The sequence below is a fragment of the Lycium ferocissimum genome, chromosome 6 (genome assembly GCF_029784015.1).
Source record: "Lycium ferocissimum isolate CSIRO_LF1 chromosome 6, AGI_CSIRO_Lferr_CH_V1, whole genome shotgun sequence".
Taxonomy (NCBI): Eukaryota; Viridiplantae; Streptophyta; class Magnoliopsida; order Solanales; family Solanaceae; genus Lycium; species Lycium ferocissimum.
The window spans coordinates 61,327,581-61,339,562 of record NC_081347.1 but is presented as its reverse complement, the minus strand read 5'-3'; the positions used below and the strand labels follow the sequence as shown (position 1 = coordinate 61,339,562).

At 34.5% G+C, this 11,982-nt stretch overlaps 1 long non-coding RNA gene across 1 annotated transcript; it reads right to left on the bottom strand.

The window, feature by feature from the left end:
* Positions 1-2,962: 2,962 nt before the first annotated feature.
* LOC132060872 (uncharacterized) lies at positions 2,963-6,209 on the bottom strand. Its single transcript, XR_009416048.1, has 3 exons — positions 5,700-6,209; positions 5,010-5,086; positions 2,963-3,079 (listed from the first exon to the last, which is right to left on the bottom strand). It is a non-coding gene; the product is annotated as an uncharacterized LOC132060872 (long non-coding RNA).
* Between the last annotated feature and the right edge of the window lie 5,773 nt (positions 6,210-11,982).

The following is an 11,982-nucleotide window of genomic DNA, read 5'->3' as shown; positions in this document are numbered from 1 at the left end:
CGTTACTCGGTATGACCTCGGTCCGGAAAGTGTGGGGACTATCCGTATACGGTAAAAATCGGGTAAAAGTTTGTCGGTGCAAACCGGGGTAGGTAAAAGGAAGAAAACGAACGATAGTGTTTGATCCGAAGCTTCGCATAAATTCGTTGTATCCGGAGATAACTCCTCATCGTGGTTAGTCCGGGGTCCGGTCCTTACATGGCCGAGTTGATCGTGGCCGTTTGCCCGGTTCGAATATGGCGAATCGTCGTGGCCGTTAGCCGGTTTCTTTGTGACCATTCTAATCGTGGCCGTTGGTCCCATAATCGATTATTCACCCTCCACGCGCGGAATCTTGTTGCCACCGTTTTGCGACAGCGGTCATACGGTGTCGAGTGGACCGTACGACCTAACCTTATCCATATTAGGTTTTCTTTATCCTAAAAGGGCTCCATGATGTATAGAAGGCCCATAGAGGAAAACTATAAATAGGAGTCATTCCCTCACTTTTGGGGGTTGGCTTTTCAGATCCAAGAGCTTTGTACTTTGAATATATATATATAAAAATCTTCTCTCGCTTTGGTTTCCTCAGACTTTGGTCCGGTTTTACAGCTTAAACAATTCATTGAATCACTTCATTCAAACATTGCACGGAATATATATAAGATCTTAACTTAAACACATAATTCCCAATATCTTTACCTAGTCTTTAGCACACCAACTCATATTTAAGCCATTTCATAAGCAAAATATATATGTACATCTTTGTTCACCAAAAAATAGATTAAAGTGCCACATATCCTATACCTCATTTGCAAATTCAACTTATTATTCAATTTCGGGGTAAAACACATATTTCTCTTACTGTTGTAGTCTTGTAGATGCTCCAATAGTATGAAGTAGGGAAAGTTTAGAACAGCTTCTCTATTCTGCATACCGCTCAGCAGATTTCCTGTAATATCTAATTGTGGTTCTATTGCTGTAGGGTTTTGTATGTAAGGCCATGCCTACCCGTGAAAACAAAAAAAAAAAAGAGGAAAAATCAACATTAATACAGGCTTATATAGTGTTTCATTTTGTCAAAATACTCTTATTGTAATGTCCGTCTGGCTATTGTCTTATAAATCAACTAGGGAGTAGCCCGGCGTGGTATAAACAATATTGGTAATTTTATAATAGTTGATATTATTATAAATTTATTCAGGATAGAACGACATTAGTAATTTATAGTAACTAGTTTCTAGATGTTGAGCAATCACATAAGATTATAAAAATATGTTTTAGGTAATAAAAATGAATTAATAAAGCAGTATAAAAGGATTTTGAGTTAGTTCTAAATCCTAATACATTGTTTCAATCTAATGTGTACTTCGAAGGAGCCATAATGTTTTGTATTCTTTTATAATTGAAATAACATACATGTACATGGATTCCTGTAAGTATTAGAGTGATTATAAGAGTAGCACAATATTATATCCAAATGAAAGTACTCCTAACATTTATACAATATTCTTAAATATCTAATTGGTGGCGCTTATAAAACCCAGCTCTTTTCTTTTATGCTAGGAAAATCATCTTTATTCCGATAGTAAGTAGCGATAATTGTCAATTTACGAAATTAAACTTACAAAGAATAGCAAATACTTTCCCATTGCAAAGAAATTTAAAGATATAGAATACTCTCTTACATAAAGTAACAATAACCTACCTGAAGTAGAAGAAGAATATTTGAATGATAAACTCAAACACTATTTGCCAGGATAATAGAACACGTATAAAATTTCATCAACAATGATACATAAATATTGTGTTCCTTAAATTAATATTGTTGAATAAACTTCTTACACTCTTGTAAGAAGAATGCAGTGGGAAAGCTGATTCTTCAGGGCTATTCCATTTCCAACCTCCAATACCTAATACATACTCGCTCTTCTCCCAATTTCTATTTCTTTTTCCTACATAAAGAAGGAAGAAAACGAATAGAATAGACTAATGTACATATGGTAAACGCATATCAGATGTCAGAGGACATTTGCGACCAAAGAAATTTGATGTGAACTAACCATTTGTTGCCTTTTTATAGCTCTTTTTTGGTTTGCATTCTTTAAAAAAAATTCACACATTTATTAATTGGATAAATTTACATTAATTACTCATTGCAACTTTTCAAATTCTACATTCATGTTATAGCAACGAAGATACTGGGTAACATAATTTTGGTTAATGTAGTAATTGATGAAGAACTAATTTATTTATTTATTTAAAGGGAAAAGGGTCAAAAATACCCCTCTACTTTGGAAAAAGGGCTAAAAATATCATAAAGTTATTTTTGGGTCAAAATCATATATATCTCTCATCCCAAGTTTTCAAATATACCCTTCTTGAATGAAATTATCTTCAAAAATAACTTGAAATCATTATTTAAACACGTTCCATCATTTAAACCCCATCCAACTAAATAATAACTCATAAGATCCCCCTATTCCCCCAATACGTAGGTTTGAAGTTTGAGGGAATTGGGAGAATAAGGGGATCTTATGGGTTATTATTTAGTTGGATGGGGTTTAAATGATGGAACGTGTTTAAATAATGATTTGGTTATTTTGGAAGATAATTTCATTCAAGACGGGTATATTTGAAAACTTTAAGGATGAGAGGGGTATTTTTGACCCAAAATAAGTTCGGAGGATATTTTTAGCCCTTTTTCCAAAGTAGAGGGGTATTTTTGACCATTTTCCCTTATTTAAAAGTATTTTTAATTTTAGTTATTTATTTGAGAGTATCATGATTTTTTAAATTTTATAGGGTTATTTTACTTTTGGTTATTTGGAACTTCCCATTTTTTAGGATAGTATAAGAAATGATATGATTTTTAATGTGGGTAGATTATATTTCTTCATGTTTGGATTCATTTAAGCTGCAATAATAACTTGCCATATTCTAACCTGAAGCTTTGACACATTTTTTCCCAGAAACACATTTTTTGACCATTTTCCCCGGGTAGACTTTTTTGCATATTCCTTTCTTCCCTTCCTCTCTCTGTAATCTTCCTCCATTCTCAATCTTTCGTGCGATTTTCAAGTTTTAATCACTCCCCTCTCTGCATCATATAACAAAAACATTAAAAGGACAAAAAAATGAAATGGTAAATTCGTGTGTATCAAAAGTGCTCATCAAGAGATCAAATACTTTCGTTGTACCATGATAAGTAAGAAAAGAAAGCAAGGACATAAAGAAAGTTTTATCAATTTAATTTATTTTAAATGAATTGCACTTTTTATTAGCATATTTTCAAAAGGATAAATTAAAGGAATATATGTCATTGAATGAGCGTAATCTTTTTTTTTTTTTTTACCTAAAGCGCCCTCAATCCCTCAACCACCTTTCAAAAAGGGTATGAGTGTAACTTTAATACATGAATCTTTTAGATACTTGTTAGTAAACACATGTATTTCAAGTATTTGGTATATTTATATTAGACAATAGAACTGTGTTTTTCTAAAGTTTTCTTCTATTCAAATAACATGAAGATGTAATGCAAAGTATACAAATATATAAATGGGATAAGGCACCGTTACCCCCCTGAACTATACCCGAATTTGCTACGACACACCTTACCTTTCCCAGGGTCCTATTACCCCCTAAACTTATTTAAAACGGAATAATTCTCTCTCTCCGCTGATGCCCACTCTCATATGGGAGAGTGAAATACACTCTCCTTGCCACATGTGTATTTATTTGTTTTCTTCTTTTTTTTTTTAATTTTTTCAGCTTACGTGCCAATTTTTTTTAAAATAAAAATAAAAAACTGAATTTTCATTAAAAAAAATGAGTTTTAAAACCCGTCTTTTTTTTTTAATTTGAAAATTTAATTTTTTTTAAAGCCATTTAAAAAAAAAAAAAAAAGTAAAAACATGGATTAAAAAACTGAATTTTCTTTTAAAAAAAAAGGATTTAAAAAAAAAATTGAAAATTTGTTTTTTTTTTAAAACCCGTTTTTAAAAAGAAAAAAAAAAAGCGAAAAATGATTATTTTTTTTTTAAATATGGAAAAATGGATTTGTTAAAAATATGGAAAACTTGATTATTTTTTAAAATGTCTTAAAAAATCTTGATTTTCATGATTTCATTTTCTTAGGACACTTTTATTTTTCAAATAAAATACGGAAAAGTGTTTTTCTTGCCAAAATGTGAAAAAAACTGAATTTTTATAAAATTTTGAAAAAATTAATTATTTTATTAACATGTGGAAAACCCTCTTTTTAAAACTAAATGTGGAAGACTAGATTTATTTTCAAATTTTTAAGAAAATGCAGATTTTTAAGAAAAAAAATTAAGTTTTCCCCTTTTTTATGTTTCTCACTCTCTCAAAGAGAGTGAAACACACTCTCTTTGCCACATCGCATTTAGGGGGGGGTTATTCCGTTTTAAATAAGTTTAGGGGGGTAATAGGGCCCAGGGAAAGGTAAGGTGTGTCGTAGCAAATTCGGGTATAGTTCAGGGGGGTAATGGTGCCTTATCCCTATATAAATAGACACAATACAAATCAAAAGAAAAAAGAACTCCATTTTCGTTGTTCAGTCTTAATTTTGTGTCAATCGAAAAGGCATCTATAATATTAGTAAGCAATATCATCATAGTACTTCCACTCAGTTAACAACAATAAGCTCTTAGTTATTTAATATTTCATAGTTAGTCATGTCAACTGCTCGTATATCACAATCAATTATTAAGGCTCATATTAAAGAAGAAAAAATACATATAACAAATTAATGTCCTTGTAACAGTTTAAAGAAGGGAAAATGTAACAAAGATATACATCCCCCAAGGCCGTAATGCATGTGTAAAGTGGCAATAGACTTGAGTAGGCAAAATAAATAACATGGAATAAAATCGGGTTGACAAAATAGGAAATTGAAGCTTAAAACGCAATGAAAATACAAGGATGGGCAAGGATTCTTCTATGTGGCATGTGTTTTTTAAATCTGGAAATATAAATGTGGGACAAAGAAGAAGAGAGGGAGTCATTACCAACAAAGTTTGTTTTTTTGGCTAAAATCTTCAGCAACTATTTGTTTCTCGCAGCTCTTACAGCCTTCATTGAAGACCTGCAACAAAAGGAAAATCGTAAGACATTCTAGCAAAGTCAACATTCAAAGGACATGAATTGCTGTGAAATATAAAACCGGGGGCATAAACTTCATCGACATTCCCAACTGTGTTACTAAAATTAGTTATAAAACCATTTAGGCCTATACATGTCAAATAGTATTAATTTAATGATCAAATACTAAAAAGTTATATTCAATAATAATAGTATTCAAAACAGTAGCCTTCGTGCTATATATACAGAATAGTCTGAGAGACCCCTGTACTTGTTCAGTTTTATCATGTCGGTGTTCGTACTTACAGGTTTGCCAACTAAACCCCTCTACCCTTTAAAGCAGAGTATTTTAAATCCTTTTGACCATTGACCTAGCTTATGTGGCATTTATAAGAGTGAGCTGTACAAATGTGTGAGATATACACGCATAAAGAGCGTGGAATAACAAATTTATTATTAAAAAAAAATAGAAAATTAAATAATATATATATATATATATATATATATATATATATATATATATATATATATATATATATATTATTACAAGAGACTCCTCACTTTATCTCCGTATCGCTGTAAACTCCAACGAAGTTACACGGCAAAATAATTCGAACCTGACAAATCATCTAAGCCTTTTCGAATCACTTGTAAAGCTAAGAAATCAATTGGGCCTAAAATTCCATGTACAAGTAACCTATTTTGCATAAGAAAAAACAGGGGAATCGTCTTCTCCCTCAGTATTCAAACTGCTACCTCCTCTTTCACCATCTTTCCCGTCACCACCACATCCCTAGTTTCTATCACCACCTGAATCTCATCCCTCTGTATATCACTGTCAAAGAACATGAAGATTATTCACACAAAAGTAAAAGATTGGGTTAAGGTAAAAGTGGAAGAACATATCAAAACCCATTTGAAGTTAAAGCTTGAATCTGAAAATTTGGATTTTGCTGGAGCATTTGAGTTCGAGATCTAGAGTATTATTTGATTCTTAAGCTAATATTGTGATTGCATACTAATTGAAAAAATTCCTAAACCCTAAAATCCAATAAAGAAGATGATGACAAACGAAACAAAAAGGACATGAAGGAGATAACATAAATAAACTAAGAAGAGGTGAAGAACTTATCACTGATTGGAGATTTTTTAATGGCAGTGAAATCTACAAGATCGTGAAAAAAAGGAGGGGGGGAAGATGAAGAAAGAGAAAATGTTTTTGAATGAAGTTGTGGAGGTTTAATTTAATTTTCCACATTTCATTTCCTAGGTGGCATTAAAGGGTAGACGGGTTTAGTTGACAAACTCGTAAGTACGAACACCGACATGACTAAACTAGACAAGTTCAGGGTCTTCCAGACTATTCCGCCTATAATTTTTAGTTACTAATATTCACTTCATTAGTTAGATAGATTTAACAATTTCTGAGACAAAATCAACGGCGATTGTAGGCCTTTGCATTTGCCATCAGGGAAGCCCTCGGTGTTGCAAGCACAGTTGTTGTTTCTCACACACAATTCTGTGAACCGCTGGCTCACCGATTTATAGTTCCTTGCCCCTGTTGGCCCCATCTCTGAAGCTTTTACACAGCAAACACATGTAGCATACATTAACAACTAATTAAGGCGAAGAAGCAATAAGATATTAATTATAATAAAACTTGAGTATCCAATTCAAAATCTTAAAGCAATATAATACTCATCCTTAGGAAAACTTCGAACAACAATGCAAAAAAAGGCGTGATACAAAACTTTACAGAGCAAGTCCACTTATACCCAAAATTTAAAACTAAGCAAATTATATCATGAACTTGTGTACTATCGGAATAGGAGATATGGAAGAAAGTAACTTTATACCAATAAACAGAAATTTCATGTCAGCCGTTTGAACAGAGAGACATTTGGGAAGCGAAAGATATGTTCTGTTTTATTGGCAGCCAGTTACAAGGAAAAATAAACTAAAGGTGACAAATAAGTCTACTAATTAGAAATGGTGACAAGTTTGACCAGCCAAGGTCAAACTTGTCTTAAAAATGTGATTAAGTTAAATTGGTACTGAATTATAATTTTTAAAACTTATAATCTTTTACAAAATACACAAAAACCCACACATATTATACAAAATCTTCCAACCCAACCCCGCGACTCCAACTTCATTTTATTTCAAAAAAAAAAAAAAAAAGCAGTTCCTCAGGCTGCAAAGCAAACCGGCGACCACCCCCACCATCGCCATGCGCCATCATCTCGTTTTTCCTCTTCAAAATCACTGTTCTTCCTCGTCACTGCTGCTACTCGTTTCTCTCTCTCTCTCTCTCTCTATTGCTGCTACTTCTCTATTCATTCTTAGGTAAAGTTTTTCTTTCACTTGGTTCAAAAGTTAGCGTTTTGAAATCAAAGCGTGAAAATGATGATTTTGGTTAGAGAAGATGAAGAAGAACATGGGTTTGTCTTGAATGTTGTTTGTTTTGTTGTAGTTTGGGGTACTTGTTGCACTTGTTGGGGTTTGTGAGTTTGTAAATAGTGGTTGTGGTTGTGAAATTATGGTTTTTGGTGCTGTTTTTGTTCTTGTTCTCCTTATTGTTTCGAAAAAAAGGCTTGTAATTTTGTTGATGTTTTCCAACAACTGGTGTTACTGTTGCGATAAATTCGACACTTGTTTGACGATTTTAAACATCTGCTGAGGTTGCATGGTTAAAAAACCCCTATTTGGTGTATTTTGTTTAAGTTGTGAGTGAGATTTGTGATGGTTGTGTGTTTGTAGTGAAATATAGATGTTTTGTAGTTAAATTTAGATGTTTTTGTTGTTGTTGTTATGGTATGGGTTAGGAAAAGTTTTGATTTTATCCAACAGCTGTTGGATAAAATCAAAACAATTTCTTTGAGTTTTTGCGGCGGTGCTTGTTGCACATATTAACAGTTGTAAAAAATCAAAACAGTTGCTAAGTTGTTGCTACTGTTTCTCTATTTCCAACAGCTTAAGAATCTGCTACAACAAGTAATAAGTTGTTGCAACAACTTCATATTTTGTTGCAATAGATTCTTAATTTGTTGCAACAACTGATTACTTGTTGCAACATATTCCTTTTCCCTTTTTACTTTGAATGTTGCACTAATCAATTAAAACTATTTTTCTATCTCCTGTGTGTAGATAAAATGAATCCAGTTAAAAGAAAAGGAGAGAAACCAACTGAGGGAGAAAGTAAAAGAGCCAAGGTGCAAACACCATTAGATGAACTTGTGACTGCTATTTGTCAATCAACAAATTTAGAGGAAAGAGTTAGTGAAACTGGGGCTTCAGAAAGAGAGGAAACCCACAAAAACTCTCAAGTAGAAGTTTCTGTTGGGCATGAAGAAGAAAGTGATAAAAATGAACAAAGTGAAGAACAACAAGAAGATAAAGAAGATGGAGGAGATGATGAAGTAGACAAAGATGAAGAAACTAGAAAGAACTAAAAAAGATAATGAAAAATCATCTGAAGGAGATGAAGGAGGTGAAGAAGATGCAGAAAGTGAAAAGGGTAATGAAGAAGAAGGAGATGAAGGGGATGAAGGAGGTGAAGAAGATGCAGAAAGTGAAAAGGGTAATGAAGAAAGAAAACATAATGTGGATGCCAATATTCTTGAGTCTTCTAGTATTGCCACAGATCCCAATAGACTTTTCCATTGACGAGGTCGTTAAGAGCTTCAGCATTAAAAACTACAGCGTAAGGATTCCACTGAATGGAAATAATGATTTGTCCGGGGATATTGTGGTCAAATCAAGCATGGGCAAGGGCTTTGACAAATTTAGGGGCATTCTTCGGTAGCAGGGGTTGGAGAATTTCTTCAAGGCTAGCTGCTTTGGGCTCTATTTAAATTTACCTAAAGAAACCGTTGCGCGGTTTCAAATGACAATGGTGTCTGAGCTTATGAAGCATAGGATTATTTGTGATAGAAAGGATGAGGTTTGGATCAATTATTGTGGCATGCCAGTTTGCTTTGGCATGAAGGAGTTTGCCATAGTTACCGGATTGAGATGTCATCCATGTGAGCCTCTTCCTACTGTTGTATTAACCAAGCCAGCCCGGACAGCCAAGGCAGCCAAGAAAGCAAAGGGCTCCAAAGCTATGAATGATGTCTCTTTGGTAGACTTAGTGGGAAAGAGCTACATTCAGAAGAAATTGTTGGAAGATTGGGAGTCCAAAACTTTCTCAAAAAAGCACAAGGAGGCAGTGTGCTTAGTTTGGTTTATGCACAAAGGTTCTTTGGGCAAGAGACGTAAACAACAACATACCGCTTGGATTGACTTGCTGACTGCCAGGAACAACACAAAATTGAGTGTTGACCTTTTCAACCCCTCTAAGGAAGCTGTAAGCATTAGAACACATTCATATAGAATAAGCTTAACTTTTGTAAGCTTAAATAATTTACAACAGATAACTATTTATTGCAACAGCTTTTGTAATCTGCTGCAACAAAATATGCATATGTTGCGACAAGTTATGAATCTATTGGACAATGTCCAACAGATGAGTAACCTGTTGCAACAAGTTACCCAACAGATGAATCTGTTATAACATGCAACTAGTTTTTTACAACAGATGAGTAACCTGCTGCAACAAGTTACCCATCTGTTGGAAAATATCCAACAGATGATCAACCTGCTGCAACAAGTTACCAATCTATTAGACAATGTCCAACAAGTACCAATCAAGAACCGTTACCTTGAGATCACTTTATTTGCTAATCTGATAACTTCTGCATCTATTACAATAAGTTGTTACAACAAGTACAATAATCTGTTGCAACAAGTTATTAATCTGTTGGACAATATCCAAAGATGAGTAACCTCCTGCAACAAGCTACCCATCTGTTGGAAAATTTCCAACAGATGAGATACCTGTTGCAACAAGTTACCTATCTGTTGGACAATGTCCAACAGATGTGTAACCTTTTACAACAATCTGATAACTTATTTTAAATAGGTTTTGCTTTTCATGATTTAGCACCATTTTGATATATCTACTTTCTTGTTATAGGTTGTGAGCCCATGGCTTGTCCCGACAATAAGAGAGTTGGAGATGCCATGCCTTGTCACCTTTGTGCCCATAGAATCTATGCCAATGATTGATTAATGGGCTCGAAGGAATTAAACTGAGTGTGATCATCACTAGGGTTGATGATGTTATTTCTGGTAGTGGTGGTCTTGTTGCTGGTCGTGATGTTGTTGTTGATGCTGGTGGTGATGTTGTTGTTGATACTGGTAGTGGTGTTGATGCTTTTGGTGGAGTTGTTCAACCTATTGATACTGTTGTGGTGGTGGTGTTGGTGATGATGTCTCGACAAGTATTGTTGGGGGAAAATTAAAAGATGATGATGTTGATATTGGTGGATTTACTCTAATTGTTATATTTAGTAGTGTTGGAGGATTTGATTGTACTTTTAGTGGTGGTGGATTGAGTGGTAGAAGATTTTCTGATGTTGGTGTCGGTACCTCTAAGGTGCCCTCATGTGCTTGTGAATGCACCACTTGCTACGAGAAAATGGATAATTTGATTAGAAAGGTGGAGGAGTTGGTGCAGGCCCAAGAAGCCACAAACACTTCTATCTAGAGGTTGATATCCAAGAGGGGTATTAATCCATCAAAGAACCTTTCCTCACCCTATACTCATGTTCATGTTCGGAGGAGGAGCAAAGCAATTGCCAAGGCACTTGCATCAGTTAGATCAAGGAAACCTGTTGCTACTCCCAGTAAGTCAATCGAGACTCCTCTTCTTGATGTTGGGCCAAAAGTGCTAAAGAAGGTGGACATTCTCAAGCATGTACATGCCCAAAGAAAGAAAAAGGTTTAGAGGCGCAATCAAAGCCAAAAAGAGTGGAAAAACCATGTACTCAATGCATGAATTTGGAGCCCCAGACTTCAAGGCTTTGACAAGCATGGAAATTTGGTGGGAGGATTAGGTAAGTTTCAACACTTGTATATATCTATCTAATTCAGTATGTTGTTGTAACAGGTCCTTTATTTTGTTAAATCTGTTGCAGCAAGTTAACTAGCTGTTGCAACAGGTCTTTTATTTTATTGAATCTATTGCAGCAAGTTAACTAGCTGTTGCAACAAGTAGATAATCTGTTGCAATAAGTTACTTATTTTTTACAACAAGTAACTAACTATTTTACTACTTTTACTTTAGAGTATAGATGAAGTCCTGCTTCTAATGCGTATGAGGTAAATCAATTTCCCTGAGTACTATGATTCCTCTGACATAATCCTGGGCCTCAACTTTTACAATAACATTCTCAAGAGGTACACAAAATTGATAAATGAGAGTACAGTTCCGAATGTCGTGCCTTTGGAGGTTAGACTTGCTAAATTCAAGTGGGATGATGAAGTGGTCGATTATTGTAGAGGTATTAGACCCTACCGAGTGGCTGCTCGTGGGCTGGTGCAAAGAGGATTTTAACAGTGATGAATATTGATGTCACACATTTTGTCACTCTCGAGTTCAAGATTGAAGAGGGAGTGGTAAATGTGTATGACGGCAACATTCCTGTCTACCCAAATGATGCTTTCTTTTGTCTCATGTAGCCTGTAATGGAATTGTGGCCCAAGTTACTGAAACAGAGTGGCATGTTCGCACACTTGACTGAAAAGTTACTCAATGAACCGTGAGAATTCAATAGGCTAAAGAATCTCCCCCGCAATGTCACTAGTAGGGCATGCGGTTCGTGATCAATTACTTTTATGGAGGCTTTGCTTATCGGCACAACTGTGACAAAATTCAAAAGTCTAATCAGCGACAACTCCGTGGGGAGGATGCAATAGAGATGAGTCTTAGGTGTGATTGAAAAGGTGTTGGAGCCCTAAGATGGGCTGATAAACAATTTATTAATTTTGTGATTTTTGGAACCTAAATGTGGCTTG